Source organism: Podarcis liolepis (assembly GCF_965112155.1).
Source record: "Podarcis liolepis genome assembly, chromosome: 12".
Lineage (NCBI taxonomy): Eukaryota > Metazoa > Chordata > Lepidosauria > Squamata > Lacertidae > Podarcis > Podarcis liolepis.
The window spans coordinates 40182041-40202094 of record NC_139563.1 but is presented as its reverse complement, the minus strand read 5'-3'; the positions used below and the strand labels follow the sequence as shown (position 1 = coordinate 40202094).

The following is a 20054-nucleotide window of genomic DNA, read 5'->3' as shown; positions in this document are numbered from 1 at the left end:
ACTGATATTGCACTGAGTCACAGCCAATGTGTGGTGCTGCGATTATCCAGAAACTAGCCTCATCTTGAGTCAATACATACATTATTTTTATTAGCTGTTTATTAGTTGGCGATTTGATGGTATTTTTAACTGATTAATCTATGGATATAATATTATTTTATGGTATGTTACGAGCGACGCTGAGCACATAAGCCCAAAAACTTAATTACAGCATGCATGAGATAAATGAAGGCAAAATAATCTAAAAATATTCAGCTCTTACATTAGCTGAAGGTGCTTTTTTTTTTTTTTTTTTTTTGGAAATCCAATATTCTTCAGAATTACTGAGCAAAAATTAAATCTTTTTTCACCTTCCACAGACTTGGGAGAAAATATAACCTTGGAACTGTATTCAGCCTCATGGATAACGGAAAAAGAGGGAGGGAGGGAGGGAGGAGAGGAGGAGGAGGAGGAAAGAGGGGGAGAGAGAGATTAAGAAGGGCAGGAATGGGATATTTCCCTAAGGAGGCATAAACAAAATAAAACTCTTAAACCAGATACTAGATAGGGAAGAAATGAAAAAGCAAGTGGGAACTAATTCCTAGTCTTTTACACACATTTTGTGCGATGATCTTTTTTGAGTCTCAAGCATTAAACCTTTTCTTTTAACATCTACTTCGATGAGCTTCACTACCCAAAACACAATGATGTCATATTACTGAAAATGTGCGACCACATCCAAATTGGCAGCAATTTGCAAACAAGTTAGATTGAATTCATACGGCTATTTAAAAGCAAAATAAAGCCTTTTCTCTTTCCACTGGCATCTGAAAGATGGTAACATCTGAGAAATCCATTAATGCATGAATGTAACAGAAAATGCCAGCTTGACGTTCCTCAGTATATCTGCTGGGGGTAAATTTTACATTTTTAGAGCCAGATGAAATAAGGTTGTTGTTTTTTAAAAAATAAATAAAATAAAATAAAATAATCTAGGCCACCAAATAGCTACGAATGCTGTTTTCTACCTTGGAAGCTGCAAACCAATTGATCGCTGTTAGCTGAGCATTTTGGCCGAGTTGCCTCCAATCCGAAATGTGCTCTATTTAATTAAGTATTCAGTGTGCATTATTTGCAGATTTCGTTCGGTTCAAGCTGTTCCGAAGCTCAACTGTTGTCTTAGTGACAAGAAGAATTATGCTTCTGTGAGTGCCTAATGCAGTGAAGAGATGACAGTTAAACTCGGCACATCTGGTGAGGCAGCCTAAATGGCTGAGCCTTATCTCCAGGAAAGCAACAACCTCCTGCAAGACGGCAACTGAGGCGGCCTTAAAGTTGCACACCAAGGAAAGCGGCACACAATGAAAAGAAAAGAAAAACGCCCCCACCAAATGGAAGTCATTTCAAGTTCCATCGAAGAGTCAACTCTCTGGGGAGGTGAAAGGAACAATTCCTCAACTTTCACAATGTGTTTGAGTGCTGTGTGGTTGGGCTTCTGTTGAAGGTGAGACGTTGTTATATAAGGTCATTCTCTAATTAGAATGAAGGAGACTAGGTTTTTGGTCCGAAGAGTTATCTGTTAATGGGACCAGAATGAACGTTGTTGTTTTCTAAAGTCACGTAAAAGATAGTGGCCACGGGGCCAAGTAGCAGCCAGACGCACTTTTTGGCAGGGAAATTGCAGGTTAGTGGCCCAAAGTGGCAAAGAAATAGCAGGAGACACCTCATGGAATAAAGAGTAATTTGGGTAAAGATGATCCACCTTTCCCGACACTCAGCTGAGGCCTCTCTATTTGATGAAGAAATTCTTTATCTCTCTTAAATAGAACAGAGACTCGGTTTCACTTTTTTCTCAATCTCTCATTCTTCACAGTCTTACCCTGAATTTGTCACATAGGTGCCAGCTTCCTGGGGCCCTGGGTGCCCAAGCACCCACAAAATTCCCCATGCAAGGGCTAGGCACCCACAAATTTTGGCACCAGGGCCATACACACTGCATGGCACCCATGCCCCCAGACACCCACGGTCATGGGGCCAAGCTGGCACTCCTGATTAACTACCTTTCCACATCACTATCCAATTTTTAATTTTAAATAAGTTGTTACAAAAACTTGTCTGCAATTTTGTCTAATATAACTTGTCTGCAATTTTGTCTAATATACACATTTTTGTAAGCAGTTTCCCTTTAAGATAATGCATTTTTGTGCATTCTTTTCACTTACGGTATATATGCATTTTAATGGACACCCTCCCCTAATATGCATATCTTTGGACACCTTGTTTGGTTGGGAGAACTGTATTACAGAATCTAGAGAAGCACGAATTTGAGAGGACATAGCTGTGATTTGGTTCACAGTGGTTTGGGAAGTCTGAATTACATGGGCTCACATTCCAGTATAAATCAAGCCATAATTTCTCCCCCTGATTGTGGGGCAGTGAGCTGCCACTTTTCAAGAGTGTGTTATTGTTTTGTTTTGTTTTGTTTTGTTCCTGTTCTTGTTCTTGTTTTTATTGTGATCTTTTGTGCATTGATTCTGATCAGGAAGATCTGCAGGGTTAGATTCTAACTCCCGATAAGCATTATTGCCTTGAACTAGTTACTCACTATTTTCAAAGCTTATCTTGCCTATATTAATTACCCACAACATCACTCATAAAATCCCAGTTAAGACACAAGCACTTATTGTACAATCAGAAATAGCCACCCATTATGTGTGGAAAAACTTGAGTCATTCTTTGAAAAATCTTGATACATGGATTTAGAACGTAAGTGTCACAAACCCTGTTAGAACTGCCAAAAACGTCAAAAAGTATATAAGGAATCATACTGATAAAAGAGATGATGGAGAGAGATGATGACAAGCTTTTGAAAATGCATTACAGTTCATGACTACAAAAATTAATAGGAATATGCCGGTTGAATGAATGCCAGTTACCAAGGAAACTAAAGTGATGTACACCCTAGAAAAATTTCTGCTCCCAGTATAATTATTTTATATCTTTGCTTTTCCTATACCATTTGCAAAATATACAATTCATTAAACAATGTTCCAGGATGTTTAAACAACTCTTCCTTTCTTCAGTTCCTTAATAAGATATACTCTAAATTTAATGAGGTGTGCTAATCTCATTATGTATGCAACATCCCCTATTTTTGTTACATCAAAGCTTCATTAATGACACTTGCTTATGCACCCAAAATATCCTTGTTAACCATTTCCCTGCTGCTAATGAACTAAACACGATTCCTTTCTTGCTTCACGAAAGGTCTTTGCACCAGTGCTCAAATTATAGGGGTGAAGCTAGAGGGGTACTCAGTGACAGGCACAAGCCCAGCCCCCTGACTCCCCACAATATCAGCCAAAACTTGCCTGTAGCATGATTCTGAAAAACATACAAAAAACCAGTAGCTAGGATAGCTACCAAAAAACCCACCGGCTTTCCTATTATCAGGACCAGCCAAAATGTTTTGCTGTCAAAACAGAGCAGAAATTGTCTCCCATATCCCAGTACTCAAGGCCAGCCAAGTTGGCCCCTGAGGCAGAAAAGCCCACATGTTCCTCACTCCCCGCCCCTGACAATTAGAATCGTAATAACACTACTGTAAATTACTATTTGCTGCCCTGTCGTGACACTCAGAACTGGGTTCCTCATTCTACATAGTGTTGGGCCAGCCTAGGTTTGTGATCCTATAACCTAGGTTTGAGATTTAGAATTTCTAAGTATTCGTAGCACAGAATGAGTTTTCAGTCCCCAGAATCTCCCGGTAAGGCTGGGAGAGAACTCTGCCTGAAACTCTGAAATGCAACTACTAGTCAGTGAAGACAATCCTAAGCTAATTGGACCCATGCTCTGACTCAGAATAAGGCAGGATCCTGTATTCTTACAGTTTAGCTTTTTTATTTTATTTAAGTGTACTAAATGGGATTTTTATACCAATGGATGTTCTAACAAACCACACCATATGAGATAAAGTGCGGGCTGGAGATCAAATAAACCTCCACCATCTTCTGAGCTGACTTCAAATGGCAAACAATACAACTGCTACTGTTTGTTTTGGGGTTTTTTTGGTTCTACAAGCAAAACGAGGTGAGTAGAGCATTCACTCAAATTATGCTTCTGCCTCTTCCTGTATTTACTCCAGGGATGTGCACACTGAGCATTATTACCAACACCAAATGAGGAAAGGAAGAAAAGAGGGCTGATAGGAACAATTGCTTGCCTCAGGAAAAATTACGCTGAGGAAAAGAAACTCAAATAGTCTTTAAAAACCGCCAAACCTGCTAGTATAATCCTATACATGTCTACTCAGGAGTAAGTAGCACTGAGTTCAATGGGGCATACTGCCGCCCTCAGAGCCTCACAGTGTTTGATGCGGCCCTTGCGGCTTCTCCCCCAGCTGCCGTGGAGCACTGTGGGCACTGCCAGGCACTGCCAGGCCCTCAGTTCAAATCCAGCCAATCCGCGGTGGCCTGAGGTGCGGGGCTTGGGGAGCAGACCTGAGTGTTGCCGTCTTCCTTGCTCCTCCATGGGCTCTGACAGTATTATGGGATGAAAAGGAGGGTGTTGGGCTGAGCTGCACAGATCCCTTGCCCTGAGATGCACCCAAGGGCATAGCTGTCAACTTTTCCCTTTTCTTGTGAGGAATCCTATTCGGAATCCCTTTAAAAAAAGGGAAATGTTGACAGCTATGCCCAAGGGTGCCCATTGGGACTGGTGGGGCAAAGGCCAGGGAAGCCCAACAGAAGGTAGAGGCAGAGACAGTGACAGGCAGAACCAACTAATTCCAGTTTTGCCACTTCCTTTTCCCTGCACTACTGATGACAACAACAACAACAACAACAACAACAACAACAACAACAACAATTTATTTATACCCTGCCCATCTGGCTGGGCCTCCCCAGCCACTCTGGGTGGCTCCCAATAGAATATTAAAAACATGATAAAACATCAAACATTAATTTTTTTCCTAAACAGGGCTGCCTTCAGATGTCTTCTAAACGTCAGATATTTGTTTATTTCCTTGATATCTGATGGCCGGGCACCACTACCAAGAAGGCCCTCTGCCTGGTTCCCTGTAACCTCACTTCTCGCTGTGAGGGAACCTCCAGAAGGCCCTTGGGGCTGGACCTCAGTGTCCAGGCTGTACGATGGGGTGGAGACGCTGCTTCAGGTATACTGGGCCGAGGAGGAAGCTCCAGTCCATTCCCCTGGACTGGATGTAAATAAGAAGGGAGGCAAGCATAAGTTCATCGGGCCTTAAGACAGTGATGCTTCTTTTGGAAAAGGAAAAGGATGGTACTTTTTACCATATGTGGTGGACATGTAAAGAGGTAAAAGCTTTCTGGGAAATGATATATAATGAGTTAAGGAAAATGTTTAAAAACACTTTTGTTAAAAAAACAACGGCCAGAAGCTTTTTTTATTGGGTATAATGGGCAAAGAGATACCGAGACAAGATAAAAAATTATTCTTATAATAATAATAATAATAATAATTTATTATTTGTACCCCGCCCATCTGGCTGGGTTTCCCCAGCCACTCTGGGCGGCTTCCACAGAAACCAAAAAACACTAAAATATCAACAACAACAACAACAAATCCGTTTATTGTGAGGACCATGCCTGTACACAAACATCAACACAACAATAGTTAAAAATATTAAAATTCATTACATACTATGCCAACAAGACCTTCATCCCACAAAATAGAGAGAGAGGGAAAACAAGCAACGAGTTAAACAGACGATGAAGGGGTCTTTACATTGTCATCCATAAATCTTTCCCTGGCTTTCATGGCCTTCATCACAAAAACCGCTACCACATGGGTAATACGTGGGTTTGCATCAACTAACAAAAATTTTACTCTATCTTCAGGATTGATTATAGAGTCGGGTATAATTTGCAGCAATGCGTCTCTAAAGCCCGAATAGATGGGGCAATAGAGGAGGTAATGTGTAAGATCCTCTTTAGTTTTCATAAGGCAAGGACATAAACGATGCTCTACTGGGGTTTTTGTGAATCTACCGGTCAGATATGCAGTTGGCAGTGTTTGAAACCGTGCCATAGTGAAAGCTCTCCGAAGGGTGGGATCAGTGATCTCCGCCAAGTAGTTGGCACAGATTTTAACTGCTTTTACTCGGGGAAACCAGTAGGAAAACCCAGAGTTTTTTATCTTTGTGGAGTCCAAGAAGGCGTCTTTTTCAAAGATCCATTCCCGAACTTTATCTGGGCTCCACAATTTGAGGGTATTAAACTCAGGTAGATTGTATCTGGATAGGATATCTAGTAGGTTTTTATGCCAAGTAGTATTATTTTGTAATGATACAAAGGCTTGTTTAGCCAATAAGGTGTTCGGGGCATCTATGAGGTTGGTGAAGAAACGCAGGAATCTTAAATGGGCCCTGGCAGACACAGAAGGTAATCCTACTTCCACTCTTAGGAGAGCTGCCGGAGTACTCTGAGGGAGGCCTAGAATTCTTCTGAGGTAAAAATTTTGGAAGATTTCAAGCCGTTCTAACAGCTTCTGATTCCATCCCCAGAGTTCTACTCCATATAGCATCTGGGGAATCACTTTTCCAACAAAAGCTTTTAGTGCCGGGATCACCAGTTGCCCTCCCCTCGAATAAAAAAAGCTGAGCAGAGCACCGATTGTCCTACGTGTTAGAAGGGCTACAGTCTTGAAGTGGGCAAGCCAGCTAGATGTAGCTTGGAAAGTGATACCAAGATATTTAAAAAAAAGACACTGTTCAATTTTGTGTTCATCTAAAGACCATCTAAATGTGTGGCGAGCTCTAGTAAATACCACAATTTTTGTTTTGTCATAATTGATCTTTAGAGAGTTTTGGGAACAATAAGCTGCGAGCCCCTCCAGCATGCTGTGTAGGCCCCTTCGAGTGACTGCCATGACAGCCATGTCATCCGCATATAGCAATATATTTAGGTGTTTGCCTTCCAGGGCAGGAGCTGATGACTTATACTTTGCCATATGTTGAACAATATCGTTTATATAGAAATTAAAGAGGAACGGTGCTAACAAACAGCCCTGTTTAACCCCTTTCTCCAGTGGCAGTGGATCAGTATAGTAGCCTGACATCCCAGTTCTAATTTTAACTGTGGTGTCTGAATGTAACTCTCTAAGTATTTTGAGAAGTCGTCTGTCAATATCTGTTTCATATAGTTTTTGCCATAATTTGTCCCTACAGATTGAATCAAAAGCGGATGTGAGATCTACAAAAGCCACAAAAAGTTTGCTCTTATGTACCTTTGTATACTTATCTATCATTGTCTGTAGTACCAGACAATGGCCTGTTGTACTATGGCCCTTTCTAAACCCTGCCTGTTCCGGGTTAAACAAGTTAGAGTGGTCAGCCCAGTCAACCAGTTTATTTAGCAGGTAGCGAGTATAAAGTTTATACACAATGTCCAGGAGACTTATGGGGCGATAGTTTGAGGGGTCTTGGGGGTCTCCCTTCTTATAGATGGGGGCTACCAGGCTCAGTTTCCAGTTTTCTGGGATTTTGCATGTGTCATTTATTACCGTAAAAAGTTGGGCCAAAATAGCAGCCCACCACTGGGCATTTAGTTTAAACACCTCAGGAGGAATCATATCCTCACCGGGAGCTTTGCCATTCTTGAGTGTTTTAATTAGCTGTAAACATTCTGATTCGGTAACAGGATCCCAGCCCATTAATAGATCGTTTTTAAGAGGAGGAAACTGGCTCGGTTTAGCAATGTTTGGAGCTGTATATAGCTGGGAAAAATGTTGGTACCATAAATTAGATGAAATACTGTTGGTTACAATTTTCCCTTTGGGTGAAACTCCCTGAGCAATTATTTCCCAGAACTTTTTGTCGTCCCGCAATTTGATCGCTTTGTCAAGTGCCTCCCATTGTTCCTTTCTGTAGAGGGATTTCTTAAATTTTAGAGTATTTTTATAATGAGAACGCCACCTGTGCAGGTTTTCCACTGAGGACAGGGTCCCTTCCTGTTTTACCTTATTTTGTAATTTCCTAAGCAAAGATCTTAGGTTCCTACAGTCTTTGTCGAACCAGGCCCTCGAGTTGTTTTGTTGTTTGGGAGGGTTGGAATTCGTGAGTAGTGGGAAGAGCGACTCTGAGACCTGCTGAAATGTCGAAAAGGGGTCAGAATTAGATGAGATACACTGGTCTCTCAAGGCCAGTAAGTCTGGTGAATGCAGATGTAGTTTGATTTTAGATTCCAGGTCGCTGTTCCATTTACGCCTACGAAGGGCCAGAGTTGGAGGTGGGTCTGCACAGTGATTCCGGTATTGCGGATCCTCCAAACCACGGGGAATTAGTGAAATTGATATAGGAAGATGATCACTCTCAATTCTATTGAAAGTCCTGAAGCCCTGTGACCTCTCCAAGAGTTTTGGGGAGACCAGGATATAATCAATAACGCTCGCACCTCTAGGTCCAAGAAAAGAAAAGAAACCCCCTGACCTGTCCATATGGGTACCATGCAAATTATACAAATTATGTTTGAAGGCAGTCTCCATTAATGTAATACCTGCCTTATTCAAGACCCTATCTTCAGAGGACCAGGGAATAAACCAGTCTGCCTCTGGTAGGAACTGAGATTTAGAGCAGTACGTATTAATGTCATTTCCTATCCTGGCGTTGAAATCACCTGCCAGCAGGATATCCATGCCAGGGAGTTCTAGTTCAGCCTTCTCCAAACATAGCTCTAAATCTTCCCAGATTTGTGACGACTGGGGAGGGGTGCCTATGGGAGGGATATATATATTAAAGCAAAGGAAATCTCCTCCTTCACTGCTAGAAATAAGTAAGATTTGTAAATTGTTACTCTTCACCCACTGCTGTTGCCGGGCCTTGCACTTTAGCTTGGTAGAAACAAAAGTGACTAAACCACCACTAGGTCGGCCTCGGGAATTTGGTTTTATCGCAGGGGTAGCAAAGGCTTCGTATCCCTGTAAAGAAGGGACATGGAGATCTAGACACCATGTCTCCTGTAGACATATAATCTGAAATTTTGTAAGGAAATCCAGAAGGTCGACGTCACCCTGCTTAGATAGCCATCCCGCCACATTCCAGGATAGAATGTGGAAATAGGGTGATGGTGGAAATAGTGGCAGTCAATCTCTTTTACGGTGGTTTGAGGCTCCTGAGTTAGGCTCCTCCTCTTTCTGCTCTGCTTGGTGGTTCCAGGTTTGAGGTCGCTGGTCCCTAGGTAGGTGTGATAGCTTTAACTGAGGGGCCAATAGGTTGATTTGGCCCAGAGGGTCTTCGATGACACCGTTACAAATATCATGTTGTTCAGCTGATGTATCATGATGTTCAGCTGGTTTTTGCAGAGCAAGGGTTTTGCCGACCCGTATAGGCTGTACAGGTAGCAGGTCAACAACTGCATCTTGCGTCGGTACTGCTAGCGGGTCAAAATTTGACAAAAGCTGTGGATCTTGATTGCTTATTGGGCTTAGAATAATGGAAGCCTCCAATTCTGGCATCGAGGCATATGAGGACGAGAGCATTTCAGACTGGTCTTGCTTGGGTAGTCCTATGCCAGGCTCGTTGCACGTAGAGACCAGGGTACCAAGCGGGGGGTGTAGGAAATCAATTAAGTCATTTGCGGGCAGGCTTGCCACTCCCTGTGGGGTAATAGATCCCGGCTCCATTCCCCCGTCTGTTTGTTCTTTATGGCGCACAGGCCCAGCATCAACACGGACAGCACCTATCCTGGTGCATAGCGGTGTACGGGTCAGATTGGTGAATACCCTTGTGAAAAAGATGTACCATTTTCTTGTACGGTTTCTTAATTTTAGAATCTTTGCAACGAAATGGGCAGATCTAAAGTTAATAACCATACGTCTCATATAAGGTCCAGAAGGCAGCCATGAGATGTCCACGATATCTACGGGGCGTAATGTCTGCCCCAGCAGTTGGGTCAGGGAATTTGTGACCGAATATTTATCCGCCCATTTGTTATAATTCAAGGGGTGGTTTCCCACCAGTACTGCAAGTTTGCTGTTCTGGAGTTGCAGACTTGAGTTATGTACTTGGTTGGGCAGGCATCTCACTTGTTTTTGTGCAAGGTTGGCCTGCACACTTGGGCAGGGGTGAGCGGAGTTTGCAATATTGTTAAGCTGAGGAAGTGAGGGGGGGCAACTGAACAAGCCAAAGACTTTTTCAATCTTCTTTTCGATCCCATCCAGCCTTTTATATAAGTTGGTGATGGTATGTGTTATCAACTCAGTCTGGCAGATTAGCAGTTCCAGTGCCTCTCGGTCCTTGTTTAACTGGGCTGGTGATTGGGATAATTCAGGTGAAGTTTTTTGCAGGGACTCAAGAGTCTGTTCCATCTGTTCCTTCATACACAGGCTCGAGGCTAGTTGTGGGCCATCCACAATGCCGGCAGGCTCCTCATGAGTAGTACTGGGAGCAAGGACCTCATAGCTGTTTGCTGTGGGGAAGTTTCTACAGATCTCATTTAGGTCATTGTCAGGCAAGAAGTCCCTGATATTTGTCTGTTTTTTGGCAGTGCTCGTAACTTCATTGGAATGGTGCCTGCGGCGTTTCTTCCCTCTCATGTCGGCAAGAAAATAGGGAGAAAATTTCTCAAAATAGCAGGGTCAGGGCAGGTTGTGCTGTTGATGAGCCCTACTCCCTTTAACAGTCTTTATCTGCCGCGTTTTCTTGCAGATTTATGGGAGAAGTAGAAATAATCTGAACCATAAAACCATAAAACTTCTAGAATAAATGCCTTAAGGCATCTTAGATCCCTTAGAACCCGTCAAAGCAGATAGCAAAAACATAGCTTTACCGAGCATAAGACAAGGCTGCCGCTCACGTCGCCATCTTGAAAAGCCATACATACTAAAATATCATACATTAAAAGCTTCCCTGAATAGGGCCGCCTTAAGATGTTTTCTGAATGTCAGGTAGTTGTCCATCACCTTGACATCCGATGGGAGGGCATTCCACAGGGCGGGCGCCACCACCGAAAAGGCCCTCTGCCTGGTTCCCTGTAGCTTCGCTTCTCGCAATGAGGGAACCGCCAGAAGGCCCTCGGCGCTGGACCTCAGTGTCCGGGCAGAACGATGGGGGTGGAGACGCTCCTTCAGGTATACTGGGCCGAAGCCGTTTAGGGCTTTAAAGGTCAACACCAACACTTTGAATTGTGCTCGGAAACGTACTGGGAGCCAATGTAGGTCTTTCAAGACCGGTGTTATGTGGTCTCGGCGGCCGCCCCCAGTCACCAGTCTAGCTGCCGCATTCTGGATTAGTTGTAGTTTCCGAGTCACCTTCAAAGGTAGCCCCACGTAGAGCGCATTGCAGTAGTCCAAGCGGGAGATAACTAGAGCATGCACCACTCTGGCCAGACAGTCAGCGGGCAGGTAGGGTCTCAGCCTGCGTACCAGGTGGAGTTGGTAGACAGCTGCCCTGGATACAGAATTGACCTGTGCCTCCATGGACAGCTGTGAGTCCAAAATGACTCCCAGGCTACGCACCTGGTCCTTCAGGGGCACAGTTACCCCATTCAGGACCAGGGAGTCCTCCACACCAGCCCGCCCCCTGTCCCCCAAAAACAGTACTTCTGTCTTGTCAGGATTCAACTTCAATCCATTAGCCGCCATCCATCCTCCAACCGCCTCCAGGCACTCACAGAGGACCTTCACCGCCTTCACTGGTTCTGATTTGAAAGAAAGGTAGAGCTGGGTATCATCTGCATATTGATGGACACCCAGTCCAAACCCCCTGATGATCTCTCCCAGCGGCTTCATATAGATGTTAAAAAGCATGGGGGAGAGGACGGAACCCTGAGGCACCCCACAAGTGAGGGCCCAAGGGTCTGAACACTCATCCCCCACCACCACTTTCTGAACACGGCCCAGGAGAAAGGAGCGAAACCACTGTATAACAGTGCCCCCAGCTCCCAACCCCTCTAGACGGTCCAGAAGGATGTTATGGTCGATTGTATCAAAGGCCGCTGAGAGATCCAGCAGAACTAGGAAACAACTCTCACCTTTGTCCCTAGCTCGCCGGAGATCATCAACCAGTGCGACCAAGGCAGTTTCAGTCCCATGATGAGGCCTGAACCCTGATTGGAAGGGATCCAAATGGTCCGCATCCTCCAGGCGTGCCTGGAGTTGTTCAGCAACCACACGCTCAATCACCTTGCCCAAGAATGGAAGATTTGAGACTGGGCGATAGTTGGCCATACTGGCCGGGTCTAAAGATGGTTTTTTAAGAAGCGGTTTAATGACCGCCTCTTTCAGCGGATCTGGGAATGTTCCCTCACAGAGGGAAGCATTCACCACCCCGCAGAGCCCATCGCCCAGCCCTTCCCGGCTAGCTTTTATAAGCCAGGATGGGCAAGGATCAAGGAGACAGGTGGTTGGTTTCACTCGTCCAAGCAGCCTGTCCACATCCTCGGGGGTAACGGATTGAAATTGATTCCATGCAACTTGACCAGACAGGGCTCTAGCACTCTCCCGCCCCAGCCCTGCTCCCACGGTGGTGTCTAGCTCCTTCCGAATATGAGTGATTTTATCTGCAAAAAACTTTGCAAAATCGTTGCAGGAGATCTTGGGGTCTTTACAAGGCCCCGATGGTAAAGGTGGTTCCGTTAAATTGCGGACCACCTGAAAGAGTCTCCTGCTACTATTTTCTGCAGATGCAATAGAGGCGGTGAAGAAAGTCTTCTTCGCCGTCGCTATCGCCACTTGGTAGGCTCGACGTTGAGCTCTAACCTGTGTCCGGTCAGATTCGGAGTGAGTTTTCTGCCACCGACGCTCTAGCCGTCTCAGCGATTGTTTCATCGCCCTCAGCTCCGAAGAAAACCACGGGGCTGTCCGGGCTCCATGCAATCGGAGAGGGCGCTTCGGAGCCAGACAGTCGATAGCCCTGGTTAACTCCGCATTCCAGCGGGCCACCAGGGAATCAGCTGAAAGGCCATCAACATGGGATAAAGCATCCCCTACCACTCTCTGGAAACCATTTGGATCCATTAAGTGGCGGGGGCGGACCATCCGAATTGGTCCCACCTCCCTGCAGAGGGGAAGGGTCGCGGAGAAGTCCAGTTGCACCAGGAAGTGATCTGACCATGGCACTTCTTTGGTTTCATTTTTACTTAGTGTCAGATCACCCACGTCGCTAGAGGTGAATACCAGGTCTAAGGCATGTCCATGACTATGAGTTGGGCCCAACTTATTCAGGGACAGCCCCATGGAGGCCATGCTTTCCACGAAGTCCCGAGCGGCCCCTTGTAAGGTCGTGTCGGCGTGGATGTTAAAATCCCCTAGGACAACCAAACTAGGTGTCTCCAGGAGAACATCGGCCACGACCTGAAGCAGCTCGGACAGGGAATCCTTGGTGCAGCGGGGAGGTCGGTACACCAAAAGAAATCCTGTACTGCCCCTATTGCCCAACTTCCAGAACATGCACTCAGAAAACTGGGTCTTCCCAGTAGGACGCCTGGTGCAGACTAATGACTTCCTAAAAATCACTGCAACCCCCCCTCCCCGCCCACATGACCTGGGTTGCTGTGCGTAAGAGAAACCTGGCGGGCAAGCGGCAGCAAGGACGGGCCCATCTGTCTCATTCAACCAGGTCTCTGTCACACAAGCCAGGTCAAATCCTCCATCCACAATCAGGTCGTGGATGGCAGTGGTTTTATTCACCATTGACCTGGCATTACACAGCAACACCTTCAGGTTATGTGGGTTTCCCCTTATTTGCAACAACTGCGGCAAGAATTTTGTTAGCCCCAAAATGGAAACAACAGGCATTATCAACAAAAGAAGCGTGGCAGATGAAATGGATGGACTTTGCAGAACTGGAGAAACTGATGGGAAGAATCCAGAACCAGTGAGACCAAGCATTCCAAAAAGTCTGGAATAAATTTGTATTATATTTGAAAGACAACTGTAAGCAATTAACAACACTAGCAGGGTTATCTGAAGACTTGTAAGATGAAATTGCTACCAATTCAGGTTGAGTAATTTAATATTTTAGGAAATGATATAACAAGGATAGGAAACAAAGTGAAATGTAATGATGCAAAGTTTAATTTTGTGAACCATTAGACAGGAGGGAGGGAAGTTGTTAGGGTCAGTTGAACTAAAGAGATAAAATAAGAGGATATGATGTTATGTAATGTGATTATTTGCAAAACCAATAAAAAAATATTTTTTTTTAAAGACAGTGATGCTTCCTTCCTAGGGAACTCCACCCCCAGCCTCCATAGGACTGCTCTGTCCATTCACACCTGCTCTTCTTAAAACGAAGACAGTCGTTTGAGTAACCTGAGGCACCTTAAAAATAGCCTGAGTGATGATAAAGGAGAGCATTTGCTGAACACATTGGTTTCTTCCCCAGCACCAGGCACCTATAGTTAATTGGAAGAAAGCGGAAAGGCAGATCTATTTAAGGGGCTATTGAGTGTTCCAGTGTATGTCTGGCTGATCACCTCAGCCTTGTCCAGACTCACAAGGAAATTAATGGGATTGCAATCAGTTTCACTAGCCCCCCGTCCTGGGAGGGAAGCATGTTAACAACCATGGGAGTTCTCATATGGACAGTCCACCAAACGCCAGCGCTATTTTCAGAGGAGTATTGATTGGACGAGTTCCCAGCAGAGAAGAACAGCACGGAATTGAAACCATATCTGGAGCTGGCATCCTACCTATGCTGCAGTACTCTTAGCACAACAAAGGACCAAAGGAGTATATAAGTCGAGTATTCTTCTTTTTTTAAGAAAGAATCTTGGGAACAAGGGCTTAGGAATCCTGCATTATGCTTAAAAATATGTATTTTTAAAGCTGTGCAGCAAAAATTAAAAAGTGCTTTTCTAATCCTACTGAGGTGATGAACTTAATGCAATGAGAACAAGTACCTCAGGTACAGTGGTACCTCAGGTTAAGTACTTAATTCGTTCCGGAGGTCCGTACTTAACCTGAAACTGTTTTTAACCTGAAGCACCACTTTAGCTAATGCGGCCTTCCACTGCCGCTGCACCGCAGCGCACAATTTCTGTTTTGTTCAGTCTGTAACCTGAAGCGTATGTAACCTGAGGCACCACTGTAAAGAAATCCCAAAGTTAAAATTGCTACATTCACAATCCTTCAGGTAACCCTCACACTAAGTCTGCTTAACCAAACAACATGTCCATTGCCCGTGAGCTGCCCTACAAAGGTTTGTGTCTTATATTTCAAGTACCTTGTTTTATATTGTTTTATATATCTTTGTAGGTTAGCATAGGAAGTTTCATTCAGCAGAGGGTACATTCCCTTGTAGTGCAAATGGTATGTGGTGTAATGTGGGATCACCTTTTTTCCTTAACCAACAGTGGCTGACATACCTGGGAGTACTCCTGGATCCTTTGCTGTCACTTGAGGCTCAGGTGGCCTCAGTGGTGCAGAGTGTCTTCCATCAGCTTCGGCTGGTGGCCCAGCTACACCCCTATATTGGCAGGCATAGCCTAACTACTGTTGTCTATGATCTGGTAACCCTGAGGTTAGATTACTTCAACAACTGGTTTTCCAATGGGGCTTCCATGGCTTTTGATTGGCTGCAGGAGGTTCCTGCAGCCAATCAGAAGCCATGCTTTGGAAGTCAAACGTTTCAGAAGTCGAATAGACTTCTGGAACGGATTCTGTTTGACTTCCGATGTACAACTGTACTGTGTACTTCACTGCGTGCCGGCAGAAAACTCAGAGCAACTCATTTCTCTATAAAAGCATGAGAAGAGAGAGAAAATGATTGGGAATCCGTAATAAAAGTCTTCCGCAGCAACAGAAACCGACACTAGGACAATTAAGAGAGGCTGTTGGAAGAGTCATAAATAGGGCATGCATCACTACTCCAACAGCTGCAACCAACAGGAAGAAATAAACAGGCGGGCCATACCACCAGGAACCACGTTAAAGGCACAGCAGATCTTTAAAACCTCCCTGGCATTTTGCCTATGAATGTCAAAAAGGCTAGAGTTCCAATTACATTTTATTACCAATAATCGGCACCAAACAGGTCAGAATGAGACATGGGAGAAGGATGTGGAAAACACTGGAATGCAACCGGATGACGACAGTTCCATCTGGATGCTTTTAAAGATTTGCAAGGCGGCCATTTGCACTGCCAAAGAGGCAGCTGCTGTCCATTTTAAGTGTCGGCATTCAGGCTGAAGAGTGGGCTGTCTCTTTCGAACGTGGTAGAGACACACTGGCATTTCAGCATTTTCATCTATTGTTCTCAGTGCGGCCTTGGGGACTCCTTGGAAGTGCACCGTGGATCACCGGTGGCCCCAAGGCAGTTTAAGAACCACTTGTCTGGAAAATAAGTACATATGTAATTATGCTTTGATGCCAGGAATACCTCTGCAGGTCTGATTCTTTAGCAGCTCAGAAACATGGCCAGCAGCACCCAAGACAGTCATATATGTACAGAAAGTCTGCCTTTTGTATAAAGCCGCGTGAGCTATTGGGGCCCATTAACAGTCCATGATAGAACACAGAAACCTCTGAAAGAGCCATTTGGGCTTTTAATGGCCCAGAAATCAACACACCTCCTGGGTGAATACATTAAAAGAGTTAAGACTGAGAGGAGAAGTGAAACTCGTGATCAGTCACTTGGAGATCCTTTGGGAGGGTGATGGGAATTCAATGGAGGCATAGCCCAGCTTTTGAAACTAACTAACAAAGCCCTAAGGAGATCATTCTTTTGCAGCTTTCCCTAGGAAAAGTAGGCTATCAATGTGTTTTGTTTCCTTGTAAACAGTATCTCACAACTTCCCTTTCACTGGTATCTGGAAATGTTTCTTTCATTTCTTTCATTTTTTTATTATTAATGTTGCAATACATATATGAAATCTTTACATAATGATACATATACATTATATTTGTAAATTCACATTTTCACATATCATTATGTACCAACAATTATCGATTTCTTATTTCTTGCCCTGTGTCTTCCCTCCACCTGAGTGTGACTTCCTTGTTCTTATTTTGTAACTTTATTCTTGAGATTGAATTTTTGTATCTTCGTAATTAAACATTCGATCTTATATATCTGCTTACCTTAACTTAACTTTGTGAAATCAGTATCAATAAATTCTTGTTGGAGCATCTTTTGGCTCCCCCCAAGAAAAGCTCAACAACTGGTCAATCCAGTGGGTAGATCACTGTCAGTTTTTTTCATAGTGGGAGTAGATCGCAGTCTCTTAGGAGTTGGACATGCCTGCTATAAATAAAATAACACAAGCCAAAGCACAATCCATCCTGTAGATTTAAGTATCTGTCCACAGTCGCCTACTTGTTATCAGAGGCCCAGAATCCACATTCCTTTGTAAGAAAATATGTAATAAAGTAAAATTTAAAAAATCAATGTGGGTGGGTGAGGGTGACAAGAAATTTTCTGCACCGGGTACCACCTAACCTTGCTACACCACTGGGACCATCAACACCTTTTGTATCTCTATCCCTGGCTTTGAAAGGAAGTCTGTTCACTCCTTGCACCTAGTAGAACAGGGTGGTTACGGGGCCTCGATACACAAGTTTAGCCTGTATTTTCCCACTGGCCTCCAATCTTCCCTTCAATACTACAAATAACCCAAATCCTACCATTGATTAATTTATATGATTTAGCCACTCCATCTATAACAATATAGCGGGCTTTATTCTATGGATTTATTATACTTGGCTTTCCAGAAAGGCTTCTCACAAAGTGTCTTAGAAATATATATAATACCTTACATAAAATACACATAATGAAAACAGAAAAATTAAAAGGACTAATAAAAAGCAGTCAATATATACAGGTTAAAGTATGAAAAATAAGTATGTTTGAAATATTGCATGCATGACATTGGAAACAAAGACTCAATGGTTAGTAGAAGGATTGAAAATTTCCTCCAGCTCACTGATTCTCTCCAATAAATGTCTCCTAGTTTCCACATTTGTGTTAAAAAAAGAAATAAGAGGTATGGATCCTTGCCTTTTCCTTGTATGAGGTAGTTTCATCCTAAATCAGCCTGCTCACTACCTAATTATTGCTTTCCCCAGTGTTTCCTGAATTAATGTGTTCAAAAATTCTGCCCAGATATTAATGTGGTGGACTACCATGATTCAAAGCAAAAAGAGAAATATCCACGTCACTTTTTTCGGAGATCCAAACCATCATTTTAACAAAATGTAGGCAGCCACCACCTTGTCTTCAGTGGGTGATAGATTCATCATTTTCACAGCTAGGCCATGTGTTAGATCGCAAGCCTACAGAATTTGTGATCAACAAGAATGTTTTCATTGAGACCGGCAAGATTTGGCGCAGGGCCATACTGACTACGCTTGGTGTGGAACTGAGCTGTGCATCATCCACTGATCTAAATATACTGCTATTTGTCTGCTAATTTCTTTATATATCTTCATAGATGAGCCTGCATGCTGTGGAAACAAGCTCAATTGGTGTCTCTGCTTCTTCTTTTTAGAGGAGTTTCCTGTCAACTTCCGTTGAAGAATGCAGGAAGAGCCTGCTGGATCAAACCAGATCTTGTTTGACATACCATTATCACAGCGGCCAGGCAGATGCCTCTGGGTACCCCACAAGCAGGACTTGTGTGCAACAGCAATGTCCCCACTTGTGATTCCCAGCAACTGGTATTTAGAGGCATGCTGCCTTAAACCACAGAACTGGAACATTTCCTCCTCTTCTCCTATTCCTGAGACTTGGAGACTAACAGACGGACAATGAAAGTGCATCCTGTGAGTCTTAATGGTTTCAAAGAGACTTCTACTTCAGAGACAGAAAGATAAGCAGCAATATGTCTATTATCCACTATTCAGTGGTCTGAAGATCTCACTGCTCTTTCTGCACTTGAACGTATATATCTTATAATTGTCCATCCTGTTTGGACATCTATTTGGCCATACGAACTGCCTATATTAATATGTTGAAGTCAGGATTGAGGGGTTATTTTTATTTTTTTAAATTTCTTTCTTTTTGCTATATTTGCCAAAATAAATAAAGAAAATGCTCATCCATTAAACAGCAGATCCATAAATCTGATGCTTAGTGTGAGCCATGGCACTGTTGTCAGTGGCTGCAAGATCAGTGATGACCATGCAGTTTTTAGGTGCCTAAATTGTTCCCCTGCTCCATTTCTGGTATAGCAGATAAGTGTCAAATTGAGCATGGAGGTGTATATCCATCTAGGCCATCAAACCCTGTGTCCTGTACAGGAAGCCTAAAGAAAATATCGTTCAGCTTCTTTGGTTTTCCTTAAAAGCCTTCCAAGCTCAGAATGCCAGATGTTCACTACTCAACTGACTTTTGCACCTAATGCATTTTTGTATCTAATGTATCTTTGTTTAATGTATTAAGTATCAATCTTATTTTCAATGGCAATAGGGAAACAAATTTTCTTCCCTTTTTTAAACATTTGAAGCCTGCTTTCCCTCCCCCTTTTAATCTTATTTTTGTATATTAATGCCCCCTTTTCTCTCGACTATCCTATATCCCACAAGCTGTTCATGCTTCAGATCTTTCAGTGCTGCCACAATCATTTCCCCATATGCATAATTCTCCACAATATTGGAGCCACTATTGTTCCAGCTTCACATTTTCCTTGATATGCCTAAAAGCTTTAAAGACATTAGAAGCAGGAAAAATAAAGATAACATTTCATGCCTGATCTACAGACATTGTTTACATTAATCATAGTAAGAAGAACATGGGCAAAAGAATAAGTTGTTTTATGCTATAACTGCATCAATTTCCTTGAAAGTTGCCGTGCAAGGATGGATGCTTTAGTTTTAAGAATCTGTTGTTATGAATTTGTGCTGAAATGTTAAGACTTTTAAATCAGGTACCAGAGGTTTGACCTGCAAAACTTCCCGCTCACATTTCAGCTGGTCCTTGGAGCTTTTGCCAACTAGCTGGACTTGCAATTTAATCAGAACAAATGAGGTTCAACAAGCACACGGACACAGTTTCACAAACACATATCAAGAAGAAATGAAAAACATTCTCAGGAACAGATTTTGCTAACCTTTCATAATATGGCATCTTGTGTGAGCCCAAAATCTGGAGCACACAAATGGAT

The 20054-nt window shown here is 43.5% G+C and overlaps 1 long non-coding RNA gene across 1 annotated transcript; it reads left to right on the top strand.

Moving 5' to 3' along the window:
• Positions 1 to 812: 812 nt before the first annotated feature.
• LOC310690019 lies at positions 813 to 19643 on the top strand. The gene is made up of 2 exons (XR_014517791.1): positions 813 to 1483; positions 18384 to 19643. It is a non-coding gene; the product is annotated as an uncharacterized lncRNA (long non-coding RNA).
• The last annotated feature ends 411 nt before the right edge of the window (positions 19644 to 20054 follow it).